Source organism: Chlorocebus sabaeus, chromosome 5 (assembly GCF_047675955.1).
Source record: "Chlorocebus sabaeus isolate Y175 chromosome 5, mChlSab1.0.hap1, whole genome shotgun sequence".
Classification (NCBI taxonomy): Eukaryota; Metazoa; Chordata; class Mammalia; order Primates; family Cercopithecidae; genus Chlorocebus; species Chlorocebus sabaeus.
In genome coordinates, this window is record NC_132908.1 from 53,169,133 (window position 1) to 53,189,988 (window position 20,856).

The window sequence follows — 20,856 nt, forward strand, 5'->3', positions numbered from 1 at the left end:
AATTTATTTTATTTAACCTGATATATCCAAATTATTATCATTTCAACATACAATCAATTTCAAAATTATTAATGAGATATTTTACATTTTTTTCATTTTACATCTTAAAAATCTGGTGTGCATTTTATACTTCCAGCACAACTCAAAGCAGCTACATTTCAGATGCTCAGTAGGCACATAAGAAAATGTACTGAACTTCATATGTAGTCAGGGAAAAGTATCAGGTTGGCAAACATTAAAATGTCTGAGAATGTCAAGTATTGGTAAGAAGGATGATTCTTATATATTGTGGGTAGGAGCACCCTACCATTTGGAGAACAATATGTAATAAATTTGATGTAGATAATATTCAGTCCAATAATTCCACATCTAGATATATACTTTAGGAAAATTCTTCCCCAAGTGTGTAAATAAATATTTTTGATGGATGTCCTCATAAGCTTTGTTTGTAATAGGAAAAACTATTGGAAACTCTAAATATCCATAGGTAGAAGAAGGAAAGAGAAATTGAGGTAAACACACACAACGGAATAATACACCACAGTTAAAATGAACTAAATGTATATGCACTAAGATGGATCAAGCTCAAAAAAAAGGAGAATTTGTATATTATGATAGAATTTATGTCAAATTTTTAAAATGTATAAAAGCTACATATATTTTAGGCATATTCTATAACTAGTAAAAATATAAAAGATATAGTGGATGGCTACACAGCATAATAATCATAGTGGTGCCTCTCAGAAAGAACAGAGGGAAGGAAATGAGAATGAGAAAGGATGGGATCAAAGATTTATCAGTAAAATATTACTTTCTTGATTAAAAAAATGAAGCAAATGTAACATGTCATCTGGAAATTTTATTTGATGGCTACGTAAGTAGTACACAGTATTGTCCCTAGCACTTTTCTGTATTTTTTAACATTTTCACGATTATAATCATATAATGCTTCTTGCTATCTGCGTATCATGGATGAAAAATTCTTACTTGCTACACAGACTGAGTCTTTTCCATTAAAAGGAAATTTAGAGGAAATGAAGTCCTACACATGAATGATCTGTGTGTACACCAACATATGGATGCACATGCGTGAGTGACAGGTCCAGTCTAGTATCTAGATACTTGATCTGTGTCTAGAAGAGTGTCTGGAACATAGCAGTGCCTTAATCAGCACTGAGTCCATGAATGCATGAAGTGTGTTGCACTGGTGGATGGGACCTTCAAGAGTCAATTTGCACCAAGGGAGGTTTGCCACGCTTGTGCTGTGATTAATTAAAACCATGCACTTGGTTTTCCAGATACATTCAAAGGATTAAACTGGCCATGGGAGGCAGAATGCGATACCTGACCCAGATATTGATTTTTGGTCCAACTGGGGTCTTGGCTTTATGGAAGGAGAAAGGGTATCTAGGCTACAGAAGAAGTGCCTTTTTCCCCATGTTACTCTGAACACAGCAGTTCCACTTTGGTAGCCAAGTGACAAAGCATGTCACAAGCTGTCATGAGCAGGAGAGAGTTGGAGGAAGGATTTTTCCCTAAGTCCTCAGACACAGCATGGCTTTAGTTCAGCAAGGACTCCAGGAGACTCTGAATTACGGATTTGCCACAGAAAGCTGTTATGTATCTCTACTAATGAAGCTCCATGGTAACTTGACCTACCATTATATAGGTTTCCATGTCTCCAGATCAAACCACTTTCCCACATAAAACACATATGTACCACTAAAGCTGATCTAACAGCAATTTATAGGAAGACAGATGAATAGATGAAAGATAACATTAGATTAAGATAGATAGATAGATAGATAGATAGATAGATAGATAGATAGAACTCCTTTTCCCTGTCTGAGAGTTTCACTCTATTAGATAAACTTAGCTGCAAAAGGATTGAACAAATATGCCAAAACTCATGAGAATTCTCTGTTTTAAAAAAAGCAAGATCTTCAGGAATGTTTTTGCAATTAACTATGCTCCATGTATAACAAACCTAAATACGAGAATTGGCAACCAGACCTACAGATACTGTAAAGAAGGGAGTGCTGAGCACTTCACATTGTCTTTTGGCACCAAGTTAAAAGGACCAGGATGTGGTTTCAATTTTGGATGTGCTAATTATGTTTGTCAATTGTGAGTTTTGCTTAATTAATTAGTCATACAAATTTAGCTTGAGTTTTTTTTTTTTTTTTTTTTTTTTTTGCACATCTAAATCATTACTATAGCAATTAAAAAGCTGCTTTGATTAGCTCCTTTCACAGTATGTAGCACAGCATACTCCTGTCAACTTCCTTTTGACAATCTAGCATTTGGGTACTGTTTGGAGAAAATATATTCTATATGTTTGGGGAAAAATAAAAACCAAGGCAGGTAACAAGAAAAGTGGCCCAGCAGAAGATAAGTCAACAACTATTGCCACCATAAAATCAGTGAATACAGACTGGAAATTGTAATAACACATGTTCAGGAGGAATACCCAGGGGTGGAGTGAGAGAGTGCTGAATAAACCAGGGACATGTTTCTTTTGGAAAATTAAGGTGGGGAGACAGTAACAAAGATAAGTCTTTGACTCCCAATCAATGTCAAAACCTATAAAATACTATAGGAACCAAGCTTGTCTTTGTCTGGGACACCTAGCCTGATTCTCATAATCACAAATAAAGGCTATGGGTAGGGGGCTTCTGCCACACGAATCTCTCCCCATGGCCATTTCATACACTAACAAGCCCAACTGTCAGGGACATTGTGTGATACTAGGTTGAATTTCATCTTAATTGATACATAGGCGTTACCTTCCCTATGAACCACCCGTGGATGCTGTATCACTCTCCTTTCTGCAGAGTGAGAACTTGACACATAGTGGGATTTAATATATTCCCCCATGCCACACTGAAAATTAGAAGCAAATTCAAGAATAAATACAGGATTTTAACTTCCATTCAGAACAATCTGTCAACCAAACCTTCCCATGCTTGCTCCTCACCATTAGCCCTGCAGGCAGGATGATAGCAAGCAACAGCTAATAGGTTATTACATACCCATGATGTTTATAAAACACAGAACCAACAGCAATTATTTAGAGAATATAATGCCATTTCTCATTTTAAAGTCATCCCTAAGGCTAATAACTTTACACATGTGGTATGTCTCAAAGGGTCGCCAACATCTTTAATAGAATCCAACTGTGGAATAGAAAAAATATTTCATCTAAGAAGTAGATCCTAGCTGTCAAATAAAAAGTCGCTATTGAATGCTGTAAAGTACATTTTTACACACATGGAACTCATGGAAAAAATTAGAGTTAACATGGATAAAGGGATTTTAAACGGCGAGAGAGGGAAGAGTTTCTTCAGGAGTCTCCAATGACAAAAATGTGTGCATTTTCTGAGACCTCCAGAATGAATTACTAAGGCATCCTCAAACAAAAGTGGTTTTGCTATTCAGAAATTCATATGTTCTAAATAAAGAAAATTAAAAATTAAAAAGACATGATTCACATTTTGCAGTTTTTTTGATACCCAAAATCCTACAGCACTCTAAAAAAATTGAAATTAATTTTCAAACTTTTCTCAATAAATTTGTCCCCCAAAATATCCCAAATAAGTGCATATTTGGATACATGTACATATATATATGTTGAATATATTCCTATTAAATTCTCATATATTTAGGATTTCTCAATATGACTGGTGCTGGATGAGTCCTGAGATCCGGCCCACATCTTCAGGGATCTCCTTTAGCAATTACGTGCACACACACACACACACACACACACTCTCTCTCTCTCTCTCTCTCTCAATTTTCTGTACTTCTGGATCCCTCCCCTGTGCATATTGATAAACTCATGCCTCCCACTTCAGCATTTTCTCAAGCAATCATGCTCTCACTCCTTCTGCCTTCACAGCCATTCTCCTAAAGGAGATATCTATTCTCACCATCTCCACTTCCTCACCACTTACTCACTTCTCAGCCCACTGCAATCTGGCTTCCACTGAAACTGATCCTGCTGAAGTCACCCAAGCCTCTCGATTTGCCAAATCAAGTGAAAACCTCCCCCCGTCTATTTTACAAAGTCTCCCTGAATCGTAGACACTACTGATCTCTACCTTCCTGAAACTCTGCCATCGAGATAACACTCTTCTCTGCTCTCTCTTGCACTCTCTCACTGTCTCTCACTGTCACCCCGGCTCCCTCTTTTCAGTTTCCATCACTGCCTCTTCCTCCTCCAATATCTCCCTAATTGTTGAATGTCCCAGAGGTTCTTCCTTACCCTCCTCTCTTTCTCCTAGATTCCTTATGGCAGATGCATTCACACAAGCCAGAAGCCTGGGACTTATCCTAACACAATGTCATCTTCATCTCCATATTCACCTCAAGTCCTAATGATTTTGTACTTTCATTTTCTGCCCAGCCTGTCTGCTCTTGAGCCTACTGTCCACACTGCAAACAGAGAGAGATTAAGAAGTAAATCTGGTCATATCACTCTCCTGCTTACCACCTTCCAGTGGTTCTCCCTCACCTATTATTGTGGATTTACAAGTTTTTTAAAAAGGAATCTTTAGGCCTGGTCTGTAGCTCACACTTTTGATCAGAGCACTTTGGGAGGTCAAGGCAGGAGGATTGCTCGAGCCCAGGAATTGGAGACCAGTGTGGGCAACACAGTGAAACCTCATTTCTACAAAAAAAAAAAAAAAAAAAAAAAAAAAAAAAAAACACTTAAAAATTAGCCCAGCATGGTGGCGCTTGCCTGTAGTCCCAGCTACTTCAGAGACTGAGGCAGGAGGATTGCCTGAGTCTAGGAGGTCGAAGCTGCCATGAGCCATGATTGTACCACTGCACTCCAGTCTGGGTGACAGAGCAAGCCTCTGTCTCAAATTTTAAAAAAGGAATATTTTTTTTTGCACTGGGAGGTAAGCTCTGTGCAGGTTATGCCCGCAAAATGCTTGGCACCTAGTATGTGCTCAATAGACCACTGTTGGGTAAAATGAAATCTTACATGAAGTCCAACTTGAAGCATGCACACAGTAAAACTGAGAAATTCCCATTAAGACAAGGGTAGGAGCAGAATCCTCCCTGCTTGCCCTGAACATACCCCACCAGTACCCCAGGTACCTCTGTGAACCCGCTACTGATCTACGGCATATCTGGAAAACCAGAAACCCATGTGATAAAGTGTAAGCTTCCTAGTATGGGATAGAGACCCTTGACAAACTAATTTCTACCTACCCTCCAACATCATTTCTGATTGATCTCCGTCTTTGCCCTTCACTCCAGCCTTGATAGGCTGAATTACTGCCACGCCTGGACATGCAGGGCTTTGCACATGTAGTTCTTTTCTGCCTAGAATACTCTAACCCTCCTTGACAGCCTAGAAAACTCCAACTTACTCCTCAAGAGCAGCTCAAAGGTGAAGATTTTCTGATTCCACAAGCAAAATTACTCCCTTAGTGCCATAAATAAACCTCATACATATATTTATTATAAGTCTTTTCACACTCTGTATCATTTTTTGTTTACAGGTTTACTAACTCTACTGGGCTATGAAGGCACGAACTCTTTCTTATTTATTTTTGAAACCCAGGGATTAGCTAATGCCTAGTACCCAGGAGATACTCATTATATGTTTGTGTAATAAATGCAATTCTACTGGACTGAATCTTTTTTTTATCTCATATCCTTTTGGTAATGTCATTTTGCATGTCACAGTATCCCATGTTGAAAACTGACCAGTTAATCTTCTACTATCTATGTTTTAGCAGAAATGAATACGGATGAAGACTTGTAGATTCAAATAAATATTTAGAGATAATGTCTTTTTAAAATTTTACTTTAAGTTCCGGGATACATGTGCTGAACGTAAGGATTTGTTACATAGGTATACATGTGCTATGGTAGTTTGCTGAGTCTATCAACCCATCGTCGAGGTTTTAAACTCCACATACATTAGGTATTTGTCCTAATGCTCTCTCTTCCCTTTCCCCCACTTCCTGACAAGCCCCAGTGTGTAATGTTCCCCTCCTTGTGTCCATGTGTTATCATTGTTCAATTCCCACTTATGAGTGAGAACATGCCATGCTTGGTTTTCCATTCCTGTGTTAGTTTGCTGAGGATGATGGTTTCCAGCTTCATCCATGTCCCTGCAAAGGACATGAACTCATTCTTTTGTATGGCTGCATAGTATTCCATGGTGTGTATGTGCAACATTTTCTTTATCCAGTCTATCACTGATGGGCATTTGGGTTGGTTCCAAGTCTTTGCTATTGTAAATAGTGCTTGTGAGTCTTTTTAATTGAAATTGAGATGTCTGAGATCTAATGGGTTATTACAACTGTTCTTCTCCTGGGCACTGCTGAAATAATGTCTTGCTTCTTAGGTTTTATATAATAAGATAAATAAGATAGGAAAAACATGTGGGTCATATTTATTCAATATGAGTGAGATCAATAGAGTATAAGAATGTGATCCCTTAGCAGGTTCAGAAGGGGGCCATCTCTTTAATGATATAAAATCGAAAATGAGAAACATCAGATGCAGAAAAGAAAATTTTAGTTAAAGAAAATTTGATAGCAAATTTAACTCAAGCTATGTAAATGAGACTTCCCAGGGAATGAAAAAATATCTTCTCATTCTCTCCAGCTGGTCTCCAGAGTCGATGTTTCTACAACAATAGTTGCATCAGTTTCCTCACAATTCTGAAACATTTGGGTGCTAAATGCAAACCAGAAAATAAAACTCGGTGTGTTGGTCTCCTGGTAGATGATTTTTGTTTTCCACTTCCAGGGCAGTTTTGCAAATCATGTAGTGAAGAATCATATTCATCTTTGATATACATATCTCAATCAGATTATGGTAACCAGTAATTTACCTACCACCTTATTGGCCAAAAATATCTGGTATTACTCAAGACTTCTTTCTGTATGTACCAATGTAATATTCTTGATGTTCACAAAGATGGTATTGCGGGACCCTGAAGTACCCACTAAATCATGGAAGAACAATGAAATCCCTTGAGTTTCAAATCCAAGTGTATCTTATTGTATGTATTCTAATTCTCTGAAAAATAGGGACTCATGTAGAGCATATATGGTTGTTTGTGTGTATGTACCTGTGTGTGTATGTATGTAGAATATTTGTAACACACCCAGTCCACCACCCATAACCCATAATAAAAAACTTACACTAAATCAGTGGTCCCAGCTGGTCACAGTGCCTCACACCTATAATCCCAGATATTCAGTAGGCTGAGGAAGGAGGATCACTTGAGGCCAGGAGTTTGAGACCAGTCTGGACAACATAGTGAGACCCTACCTCTAAAAATTTTTTAAAATTAGCTGATCATGGTGGTGTGTATCTATCGTCCCACCTACTTGGAAAGCTGACATAGGAGGATTGCTTCAGCCCAGGAGTTCAGGGCTGCAGTGAGCTGTGATTGCACCACTGCACTCCAGCCTGGGGAACAAAGCAAGACCTAATCTCTAAAAAAATCTTTTTAAATAAATATGTAAATCAGTGGTCCTCCAAGTATGGTCTAAAGACCCTTGAGGAACCTGGAGAATTTGTCAGGAGTTACACAAGGCCAAAACCATATTTATAATAATGCTAAGACATAATTTGTCTTTTTCATTCTCACTCTCTTGCAGATTTGAGTTTTCCAAAGGTTATATGACATGTGATATTGGAACAGGTTGAATGCAAAAACATATATGAGAATCCAACAGTATTCTACTAAACTAGACATTAAAGAGGTTAACAAAAATGTAAAACACCACGACTCTTCTCATTAAAAGTTTGTTTTGGGAAATATAGTTATATTTCATTAAAATGTGTGATGTATGCTGAAATGCAGTGGGAGAACTTGAGATTTATTGTGCTTCCTGAATCTAAGGATTCATGTCTTCTACCTATTCTGGAAAATTCTCACCAATTACCTCTTTAAATATTGTTCATATCCCCTCATTCTCTTTCATCCATCTAGAATATCAGTACAACATATATGTGTTCTTCAAATGCTCACATATTCAATGTTTTTTATATTTTTCCATTCTTGCAACTCTGTGCTGCACTTTAGGTACTTCCCTCAGATCTTTCCAGTTTGCTAATTCTTTTTACAACTGAATCTATTTTGGTTATTTAAGTATTCCATTGTATTCTAAAATTTGATTATCACTTTTTTATTTTTGGAAGTTCTACTTTGTTTTATAAAATCGTCAGGTCATGTTTATGTGTGTGTTCTCATTTACAGTTATTCCTGATATTGTTTCCTTAAACCCTTTAAAAATATAAAACTCGTTCTATATTCTCTATCTGATTGCTCAGTTATCTGAAGTTCCTGGAAGTCTAATAAAGCTGCTTTTACTGCTTGCATTCATGCATGGAAATCTGTTTCTTTTGGTATGCAATTTTGGATTGTGAATTTATGTTCAATCAAACCTTTTATCCATGGGAATTATCTTACGTCTGTTTTCTGTTGCTTATCACAGAATACTGAACCTAGGTAATTTATAAAGAAGAGGACTTATTTCTTACAGTAATGGAGGCTGGGAAGTTTTAGGTCAGGGGGCCACATCTGCTGAGGGACTTCTTGCTGGTGGGGACTCTGAAGAGTCCAAAGGTGGTGCAGGGCATCACATGGTAAGGGGACTGAGTATGCTAGCTCAGGTCTCTTTTCTTCTTATAAAGCCACCAGTCCTTCTCCTGTGATAACCCATTAATCCATTAATCTATGAATGGATTCATCCATTCATGAACGCAGATCCCTTATGACCCAATCACTTCTTAAAGGCCCCACCTCTCAATGTGACCACATTGGGGATTAAATTCAACAGGAGTTTTGGAGGGAAGAATATTCAAACCATAGCAGAATCTTAAGTAGCCTAGGATGAAGACAGGAGTCTTTGGAGAGGATTTGCATTTGCCTCTGTTAGGCACCCAAGGTGTCCCAAGGTAGTATGTATTAGAACTCCTATCCCACTTGAGGGCAGGCCTGAGGTTATAAATTCTCAGGACATACTTTTCGTTTTTACTCTGTATGCCCAAGCCAAGCCAGACAATTTGCCTTAGTATCTCCTTTTGCTAGTTATTTTTTTCTATCCATCTTTTAGTGCTTGAGGGTTCCAGATTATTGTGAGGATCCTGGCTCCTCTCTACACCTTGCTGGGTCCAAGGTCTTATCTTCATGTGGCTGTTGAACACCAAGCATCTTGATTACCTGCAACTATAAATGCCCCAGGGCATCAGTGGCCTCAATGTCTGCTCCTCCCTTGGTTTTCAGCTTCTTCATTTTTTGATCCCTGGAGCTTTGCCTTGCTTTTTTGCAAGCTTAGTTCTATATATGAGATATTTGTTACATATTGTTTAATATTTTAGGTGTCTTTTTAAGGGGATTTCCAGGTTATCTTGTTTGCCATATTGCTCAGGAATATAAACTGATATAAATTTCTGAAAGATGAAATCCATATACCATGCAACCAAGCAATTTTACACAAAGAAATTTATCCTTTGCATGGAAATTTGGCAACATCTGTCAAAATTTAAAATGTACATAATTTTTAATCCAGCATGTCTACTTTCTAGAAATTTATCCTACATATATACTCACACTTATACAAAATGCCATATGAATAATGTTATTTGTTGCAGCAGGCTTTGTGAAAGAATAGAAATTGTCAAATGTCCATCATTAGAAGGCTAGCTGAGTAAATTAAACTACTTCCCACAATATTCTGCAATTGTTAAAAAAAAAAATGAAAACTTCCATATGACCTGATATGGAAAGATGTTTACGGTGTAAATTGCATGACTTCTTTACATAAAAAATATAAAATATGAGAAGATGTGCTTGTATATTCATTAAAAGCTGAAAAGATACACAATGGTTAAGGTAGTTTCCTATAGGGATCAGGACTAGGCCATTGTTATACAAAACACTGCACCTAAATGAGAAATTTGCTACCTTGAAATTACTTTTACCCATTTATTAATGGGTAAGAAGTATCTTACTACATTATTAGTAGTAGTGTTACTAAAGGCTTTTAAAAATAAAGTCCTTCTCCCCAAACTGTTCTGCAACTCTTATCATCTACTACCTGCCTGTCATTCCTTACCTGTCATTTAACCTATCTGTCCTCTGCTGACTTTACTAGGACATTCATTACCTAATGCTCTAAATATAATTTTATAGACTGAAATAGATTTCATACTTCCATCTATCCTGAGAAGGAATGGTTTACAGTGTACATAAAGGAGTTATATTTTAAATGCCACACCACTGCAGAGGGAAAGGAAGGGCTCGCTGAGAATTAACTGAAAAGCCAGCCCTACTGCTTTGGCTACGTCACAGTTTGATCAGCAGGAGAGACTGATTTCAACATCTGAGCCCAGCTGTAGCTTCTGGCTGGAACCCTTGAATTTTCAATGAGCTGCTTAATGTCCAAGGACTAGAAGCTGAGTTAGGCATTTATACAGCTGGGGACATCTTCTGGCATGAGGTTGAAGGTTTTCTTTTGAGCATCTTCATTCCTTCATATGATGAACTCCTGGAGATGACAGTGCACAGCTTGAGTTATTTAATTTCCCATTAGATTTAGAGGTGCAAATATAACAAACCCCAAGTAATTTCATATACATTCATAGCCTTTCACATACTAAATTGCAACTCTCTTTACTTCATTCTCCTTGAAATAGGCTTCATATTAGTGCTGTGATGAAAGCCAGCCCAGATATTATTCTAAATTTTGGATTATAATTTTCACCATATTGTAAGGTTAGGGCACAAGTTACTTCAGATGTCTTTGTAGTAATTGGTTGCTTTGTAGATATGGACGTTTTTGTGTTTGTTTGAAAAAATGAAGAAAAAGATCAGAAGAAGAGAGAAATTTTCCTTTTAGAAAAATAATTATTTTCTTTTTGAGTTTTTATTCCCATCAAAGTCCATAAGAGTTGACACTTAGCTCTTTCGAAAATGTAGATACACATAAATAGAAATAGCAAAGATGGCAGTTTCTGAAATAATGTAATCTACAGGCAACAGAACAGAATATTTCTTGATTATTGGCACCCCAAAGTATCTTTCTTTTTTTATTATACTTTAAGTTCTAGGGTACATGTGCACAATGTGCAGGTTTGTTACATATGTATACATGTGCCATGTTGGTGTGCTGCACCCATTAACTCGTCATTTACCTCAAAGTATCTTTCATAACAATCCTCTTCAATGCCATGAGTTTCCTCATTCTTTGTATTTCTCAATCCTCTAATAAAACACAAACATTTTAGAAAAGACGATCTTTGGAGGCCATGTTCAGTCATTAAATTCTATATCCATCATATCACTTTCCAGTGTGAGAAGCTGAGAAGGACTTAAACACAAGATAGGTAACAAGAAGGTAGTAGACAAGTATGACAGGGAGGTCCATCAGGGTGGCAAAGGAGGAAGGACATTTAGCAATAATGGACCAATACCTATGCATTGAAAAGGTACTTCACTGAAAAACAGTGAAAATAGAGTTACGAAATAATAGTATCCAGCTATTTAATTTCCTAAATATGGCCAAAGGTATAGTGCAACTGGAAATCATATTACGAATAAAAACAAATGGGTTTCGTAAAGAAGGTTAGGATTCCAATTCTGCACATACGATGCTCTAAATAAATATGAAACTGTTTCTTACATGACACACATATGAATTCTGGGTAAAATATTAATCCTCCCAAAATTTAACAAATAGCTAAGCTTAAAAGAAAGTGAGAACTCCCCCAGGTGATGGGAATACAATGGGAACATAAAGCCAGGGCAGTAGGGGAGTGCATGGGTAGGCAATTTAAAACCTAGGAACAGGTTCTGGAGCCTGGGAACTGGGATTTCACCACCCACAAAAGGCTGCTTCGGGATAGAACAGGCTTGTCCAACCCATGGTCTGCAGGCCACACGCAGCCCAACACAAATTTGTAAACTTTCTTAAAACATTATGAGACATTTTTGTGATTTTTTTTCAGCTCTTCAGCTATCGTTAGTGTTAGTATATTTTGTGTGTGACCCAAGACAATTCTTTTTCCAATTTGACCTAGGGAAGCCAAAAAATTGGACACCCATGGGGTAGAAGGAGGAGACGCGCTGGAACTGAGGCTTCCACATAAAGCCAAGGCCCTTGAAGGGCTGCTCAGACAGGCAATTATCTGCTGTCAGCTGTGAAAATACCACCACCAGCTCAGCAAAGCAGTAAGGCAGTTTTTACCTGCCTGAAACGTTGAATAGAGAAAATGTCCCTGTGAGACAGCAAGCCATTCAGATACCTTGACTGGAAGAACTACCTGAAGGTACGCTTCAGGAAAATAAGTAACTGAACCCAGAGCAAAGATGAAGTGTCAGAAACAATGAGGAGGTAAGAAACTGGTAAAACACCAACACCAAAATCATTAAGATATGACTCATTTCATGGATATTAAAACAAGAAAGAACTTCAATACTGGACATGTGAGACTCGGGTTGGATTTCCAAATAAAATCCAGCTATATGCTAATTCTAAGAGCTACAATTAAACCAGAATGACACAGAAAGTTTAAGAATAAATGATGGGGAATTTTGCATCAGAAAAAATGCTAACCAAGGTGCATTTATATTAATATCATGCAGAAAAAAACTCTAAAGAAAAAACAGTACAGTATCATTAGGAATACATAATGATAAAAGAGTAATTTACTGAAAGACATAATAATTCTGAATTTATATAAACCTAGCAACATAGCCCCAAAATATATGCAAAGAAAATAGAATTAAAAAGATAAAGGGAAAGATCCACAACCATATTAGATTTTTTTAACATGCCACTTTCATCACAGACAGATCAAAAGACCAGAAATAAGTGAGACTATAAATGATTTGCTAACTCAATTAAGAGACTCCATGCAATGACAATAATTATATAGAATATGACATCCAACATTTTGAAAACTAATATTCTTTTTTCAAGCAAAAATGGAACACATATTAGCACAAAGAAAAATTTCAAAAACTACCAAACAAAATATCACACAAACCAAGATGTCGACTCAAAATACAATAAATTTAGGAAACAATAACAAAAGGTTATTTAAGAATTTTTCATTTTGAAAATTTTAATGTATTTCTAAATAATCTGAGTCAAAGAAGAAATCGCAATAAAAATTATAAAATATTTAGAACTCATTCACAAAGAAAACACTATATTTCAAAATGTGTGCAGCTAAATGAACTAAACCTAAAACTGAAAATTAATGATGTAGGCGACTCAAAATAATAGGAGAAAGTTGATGAAATGAAAAACTAAATATTGGAGCAGAAGTTAATGAAATGAGAAACAACAGAAACAAATCTTAAAGTCACTTTTTAAAAGAAATTAACTTTTGTTATCAGGGCTAATCATGGGGGAAAAACACAAAACATAAACAAAACAGATCTGAAAGTAAAGGGTGAGATAATCACAGATAGAATAGACATTTTTTTTTTTTAATCACAAGAGAACAGGCTGAGTAACTTGATACCAATAACTGGAAACAAAAAATTGAATAATTCTCTAGAAAAATATAACTTACCAAAACAGACTCATGACAAATTGAAAAGTTGAACAGATCTATATCCATTAAAGAATTGGAATTGATCATTAAAAATCTATATCACCCTCTGCAATAAAAAAAATCACACCATGCTGGATGGTTTTATTGGAGAAGATATCAAACTTCCAACAATCATCATTTGAAAGTTTTTGAGAGAGTACATAAACACGGAAACTTCACTAACTGATTTTAATAAGACTGACATAACTTGGCACCATAACTGAAAAAGTACCATATTAGAAAGGAAATTTGGCCAGGTGTAGGGGCTCACACCTGTAATCCCAGCACTTTGGGAGGCGGAGGCAGGGGGACTGCTTGAGCCGAGGAGTTCAAGAAAAGCCTGGGCAACATGGCAAAACCCTGACTCTACAAAAAATACAAAAGTTAGCTGGGCGTGGTGGCAGGAGCCTGTAACTGTACCTACTCAGGAGGCTGAGGTGGGAGGATTGCTTGAGCCCAGGAGTTTGAGGCTGTAGTGAGCTGTAATTGTGCCACTGCACTCCAGTCCAGGCGACAGAGTAAGATACTGTCTCAAAAAAAAAAAAAAAAAAAAAAAAGGCAATTTGTAACTCAGCTCATTTATGAACATATTTGCAAAAGAGCTAAATAAGATACTAGCAGAGCAAAACCAAAAATTTATACTTAAAAAAAAAATACGTATCATTACCAAGTAGAGTTTATCCCAAGGATTCAAGGCTGTGCTAACATTAGAAAATATTTTAATGTAATTTAACATATTTATAAAGGAAAAAAATTATCTTATTGCATGTACAAAAAGTATTATTAAATGTATATGTATTTATAATTTTTTAAACCCTCAGAAAATCAAGAATAAAAGGAAATTTCCTCAACCTGACAAAAGCATACTTTTAAACCCTATAGAAAATATCATCATAATAATGAAACTTTATTAGCATTTCCTTCAAGACAAGAAAGAAGAGAAAAAAAATGTTTGTCATCAGCACAACTATTCGACAATGTGCTGATAGTCTTAACCAGTGGAATAAGACAGAAAAATAAACAAACAAAACTTAATAACAAAGTAATCATTGCTTTGTAGGCAATGATTTGTAGGCAGGTTCGAACTATTTTTAAGGCCTTTGGTGAATTTTGACATTTCTGCACAAAGTCTACATTTCTAAATTAGAATCCCAAAAACTACAGTTTCCAGGTTCCTTTGCTATTTGGTGTAGATTTGTAATTTTGATTTTCCCACCAGAGGCACCTATTGGAGGCTTTGATCCAAAACTGGGTTGTAAGTCAGATGTTGTTATAATTATTAAAAACACTCCCTTTCAGACTCAAAAGAGTCCTGAGTTGAACAATAAATTGTGCATTTGCTCCATTACATAGACAAAAAGGCAACATGTAGAGATATATTTGACTGATGGAAATCATGACAGAAGCAGCATGGATCTGGAACTCTTAGCAGTGGAAGCCTGGATTTAGCAGCTTCTGTATTACGGTAAAGGACGTGTAGTCCTGGTGCCAGCAACCTGTGTTTCAATAAGCATTGAAGGTGACTCTGATGCATGCCTAAGTTTGAGAACTAATGCTCTAGAAAAATTTTTGCCCGTGTGTACAAGAATAAATATATAAGGATGTCTACTACAGCACTATTTGTAATACAAAAATAAGTGGGAACAACTTTAGCATCATCAGTAAGGGAAGGGAATTAAGTAAACTGGCTTAGTTGTACAACAGATTCTATATAGTTCTAGTTCAAATGAATGAACTAATCTCCATAGATAAATTTCAAAAACCTAATGCTGAACGGTAAAAACAAATTGCAAAAGGATATGTATGGCATGATAACATTTATTTAAAATTTTGAAACACAAAACACCAGAAATTATATATTTATGATATTTACATGTGCTTTTTTAAAACACAAAAACATTGAAGGGATCACACATATCAATTTCAAGACAGTAGTTACTTCTCAGAAGGAAGGGGAAAAATGTCTTGGGGGTATCCTTTAATATTTTATAGGGCAAATATGATAGCATTTTGGACAAAGATTCATCAATTTTTATCATTTCTCTATGCTTTTCTTCATATTTGAAAAATCATAAGTTAAATGGTAAGATACAGGTTTGTTCTTTAAGTTCACTTTCACTTGGTAAATTTGGCAGATAAAATGGTTTTATAAAACATCTGGTAATGTTGCAGTGCTTCATTTCCAGAGGCCTATTGCCAGATAGAAACTCAGTCTATAATCAAAGGTGAATACTGTAAACACCTCAGTAAATATATATTTTTTGGTTCAGTTTATATTCAACTAAATCCCTGGAATTGCTGGCATTCATCAATATAGGGAGGACAAAATACATCAATCCCAAATGAAAACTACAGGAGTAACACATCTTCAGGACTATCTATATATGAAATACTGAGATCTAACGTTCCTTAAATGAGGACTCTGGGCAAATCTCTCTGTAAAATAAATAATTGTTTTTGAACCTATTTGTAAGTTCCCATTTTCAAATGTTTTATTTTCCCGATATGTTATATACCTATAACAGTTCAAAAGTAGAGAACTCAGTTTTCCAGCATTGTTACCTTTCCACAATACTGAAAGAGTAACTCAAGCATGCTTTGGAGGAATAGAGTTAAAACCTAAGACTAATCTGTCTACCCATCTATTTGCTCATATATCTACTATTTTTTTCCATCCATCTGATGCTCAGGTAATCCTCTGAGATGGCTTTCACGTGTCCATTCCAGACTGTTCCAGCATTTTGTATTCAAGTGAAAATCCATGACTGTTAATTTATAAACACTGCATTGATAAATGACAGGTAAGAAATAACAATTTGTAAGAACTGCATTATGTCTAGGATTTTATTAATCTTAAAAAAATCAACTTAGAATTTCTACTAGGTAACATTAAAATGTATCTGCACACTTACTAAGAACCAGGTTAAAAACAAAAATAAATAAATAAAGTATCACCCATGTGAACTTAAAACACAAAAGCATTTTTACTAATTTTATGTGTATTAAAATTTTATGTATTGCTAATATTTAGCTATTAATACCTACTCAAATATATCAACATTTTGAAGAAATGCAAAAGCTGCTAAAGTGTTAAGAACTCTGAGAAATTGTAGGAAAAATGCAAATGAGACATCAGAGAAGAGCTCACAAAGACTAGGAGATTGAAATGGAGCCTTAGGAAAAAAGAAGTCAGAGAAGGAAGAAAAAAAGGAGCTTCTGAAAATGAGAAGAGTAACGTGCTGAAGGGCTCATCAAAGAAAAGTCCCAGATACAAATGCTTCACTAGCTGTAAACGATGAGGACCAGTTTATCATGTAAAATGAGAGTACTAACCTGTAGACTGCATTTCATGGTACTAGGAACCAAAGTTAAGTGCACCAAATAAATATATTAAATGTCACGGTGGAATATTTCACTGAAACATCTACTCAGTTATGAGAGCTGTTTTTATTGCACACACGAGAAGCAAAAAAATGTGAAACAATTTATATACAAGAGGGCACAAATATGAAATCATTGTCTGTATTTAACAATAAACCATGTAACTATTTTGAGTTTAACAATCATACCAATTATGTGTTGTAACTAAGATAGCTGATTGTTTATCATGAAATATAAATGAATATGAATAAAATGTGTTGCTATATTATGAATAACAGAAACTGCTAGAACTACATATGTTCAGTAGTTTATGTCACTAATCTCTAGATATATCAAAAATCATAATGCAAACTTCCACAGAGTATCACAGATTTGAGGCATAAACAGAGCTTCCCAAAACTTAAAAGTAGAAGGAAGATGGTATCATCACAAGCTGAAAATCAATGTCTATTAGTAGTTGCTTTTCAGCCCTAAACAGATTCATATGTCAGTTTCACTGAGGATACTGACTATGGCATAACCTCATAGGTTTGACTACGTAAAAACCTTCTCTCCCTGAGTTTCTTCCAAAATTAGATGAGAAGCAAATGTGAGAAGTCTTGAACCAAGTGAAATATTAATTAGGTTCATATACAGTTTGAAGTGTTTGGGGTTTGCTTGCTTTTGTTTTTTGCTAGTGTAATCCTTTAAATACATACACATTTGTTTCTAAACAAACTGATTTATTAGGTGAATTTTAGTTTTATTTTTGTTGGAGACAGAATGTTATTAGAAAAAAAAAAGCACACACAAAAAAAGTTGAGGTTACATTCCACTCCCCAGAGGCAAACATTTTCAAATATTTTAGCTGTTTCTCTTTGTGGTTATCTTCATATTTCTAAATAATATGTTTAAACTTCTGTATCTTGATTCATCAATTCTGGGTGTTTAACTATTGACTTACCGTACCATTTTCCACTTACATCCATTTCCTATCCCCATTTTTCCAACATAAATATATCTATTTTCTTTTTTAATTAAAGCAATATTCAATTTGTATTTGCTGGATATTTAAATATCACTCAGTGCTGAGTTAAGTGGTTAACTATGATTACCTCTCCTTTTTGTGCAACTGGTTTTTTTTTTTTGAGTTAATAATTGTTCCTCCTTAAAATTTGCTGAGACTTCTAGACCCTACTACCATTAATAGCAATTCAATTCACTTTCCACATGTTAAAACCAATCAGAAGATTATTTTGCCCTAGAGTCCTCCATCCCCCACTTCCAGTTGGGACTAGTTGCTCTCTAGGCCTAAAGTATAGTTGTCATCCTGGGGTTTTCCTTCAGCATCATCCTGAGAATTTGCTACATACCTTTTTTCCTTCCTGAATCCCGTGCCTCCTTTTTGTTGTTTAGTCCCTCATTGTGGTGGAGCATATCATTCTTCAGCTTCCTGAGAAAAGACAAATGGATAAGGAAGGGAGCTGAAGGGTGTAACCATTCAAAATGCACATTTTAACTGAACCCTCCTATTTCCAGTCCAACATCTCACTCCCTTTCCTTCTTCCTCAGTTTTTAACCTCTTCATGATAGGCTCTGAAATAAAAATTATTTCAGAGAAAGTAATTGTCAAAACTAAAATATATTTCATTTGCAAAAGATAGGATTTGTTGTAGGAAAAATGAATTCATAGGTCCAAAGCTTGGAGTAGTCAGAGTAAAGGGTCTTTACCATAAGTCATACAGTAGGAAGGATATAAGTTATGAAGTAAGGGCATTTCTCAATACATAGGGTGAAAGTAAAAGCCCTGTCTGAGCTCCAGGAGGGCATCTTGGGCAGGGGGAGGGAAACAAAAAACAAAACAAAACAAAAAACAAAAAGCAAAACAAACAAACAAACAAAAAAGAGAGTAAAAGAGTGAAGACGCAACAAGAGCCTACTTTCTCCCCTGCCATCTTGGAATCAAAATCTCAGGGAATGATGGAGACTCACAGACAGGCATTACGAAACCAGTGGGCATGCTTGTGCTCCACTTCTCAGAGCATAGCCCAAGAAGCCGCAATACAGCAGAGTGGCAAGGCAAAACACGCTGAGAGGAAGAGAGTGCGTCATGGCAGGATGTCACTACATGATACTTATGACTATGGATCCCAGTTACACCCAGAAGATGCCAACACACAATGCCCAAGGCAGAAGGGAAGCCAGCTGGACTGCTATACTGCAATTGCGCGTCAGAACACAAAAACCAGATACTCTTCCCCAGGAAGTATCAGAAACCACCTAGGAACTCAGATCATCCTGTAGGTACTCAGGAAGACAGGTGAGGAGATGGGAGGAGTTTCTCTTCCAAAGAGTCTGAGTTAAACTGAAAGAAACAGTTTTAATCCAGAATGACTATGTTACCATGAATGCAGAGTTACAAGTGCAGAAATGCAGGTTAATGCACAAATTGAGTTAAGCTATAGAAAAAAGAGAGGATAACATTTCTGCACATCCATCTGGTAGTGTGTAAATTGCAAGCTGCTAATTAACATTAGTGGTTTGGTCTAGGGTTTAGCAAGAAGTCATGCTCACTTTAATTTATATCCCTGGTTGATGGTCACAGGCTATTTCCTTGTAGCAGTTCTCTGCCTTTGAGCATGGGACTTTTATGTCACACGCAGAAAGCCACAATGCAGTGATGGGACAGCATCCTCTCACCTCGATTTCTGTACACACTGCATGTTAGCCATATCTACAATAACTCAAAAATGGCTGTATTTCTTACAGAGCCCTCCCAAACTGAGACGATTACCCAGAACTTGGGTTTATTGGCAAAGGGAGAAGCTGGTGGCTGGCCACTATCTTAGGGGAAGAAGGAAGAATTGCCTACACAGTGAAAGTTTTAAGACCACAGATCTCAAGCCTTAGTTAGCATGAAAATCACCTGGCAGGCTTGGTAAAACACAGATTATTGGATCACATTCCCAGAATTTCTGATTCAACAGGTCTGGGGTGGGGACCTGAGAGTCTGTACTTGTAATAAGTTCCCAGGCAATATTGATGCTGCTTGTCTGGGGACCACACTTTGACAGAACGACTGCCTTTAAAATATACTAGAGGCTCAGGTCAAAATCTCCCTTACCTATGTAGTGTCAGGCTGAGCCAAAGCCAGGAAGTGTACCTGATTTGTTGGTCAGTGTTGTGAAGGCGTGGTGAGCTCTTCCAGGCTGACAACACATAGCTGACGTGGCTGAGGATGTAGAAGCTGAGTATGATACAAGACTGTCCATGAAGGGCCATTTTCCTGTTCAGATGATCCCTTTTTACTGTACCTCACTGAAGTGAAACTGAGTTATTCTAGAACACAGTGGACCAAGAGCAAAACTGTCAGCAGGACTCAGGCAAACAAACTCCTGGCATCCTCCTCAATAAGTCAGACATCCATTCTCTTTTTCCAGAGCCCATATGAAAGGTCTGAGACTGAGTGTGGCACCTATTGATTATCTGGTAGCAGAAAAAACAGCTGGACTGAAGCTTGCAAGAGTGGGTATTAATCCCATTCTTTCAATAACTATCTCTGTGACCTCGAACCCGTCACATCTCTTCTCTCAGCTTCAGTTAGCTCATCTGTAATTGAAGGAGTTGAACTGTGTGCCTTTGTCCTATGGGTCACCTGAGCATTTAAGCAGGAAAAGCAGCTAAATATTTTTAGGAGGGTGACAGGGATAAAAATTAAATTTCAACCACACTGCTGTTAATATGAAATGGCTACCTAATCAGACCTCTCTTCCAAATTAATCTGTAATGATTTCAATCATAACTTACAGTTTGTGAAGTGCTTGCTTCTATATTTTTCTCCTATCAACCAATTTGATGTAAGTAGGGCAGGCATTTTTATCTCCATTATTTTCCTCCTCAGGGTAATGTACA

At 36.5% G+C, this 20,856-nt stretch overlaps 1 long non-coding RNA gene across 1 annotated transcript in view; it reads left to right on the plus strand.

The window, feature by feature from the left end:
• LOC140711677 (uncharacterized) overlaps positions 1-3,518 on the plus strand; it is a 29,931-nt gene extending 26,413 nt beyond the window's left edge. Inside the window, exon 5 of the long non-coding RNA XR_012092949.1 lies at positions 3,149-3,518. This is a non-coding gene — a long non-coding RNA (uncharacterized lncRNA). The remainder of the gene's footprint in view (positions 1-3,148) is intronic.
• The last annotated feature ends 17,338 nt before the right edge of the window (positions 3,519-20,856 follow it).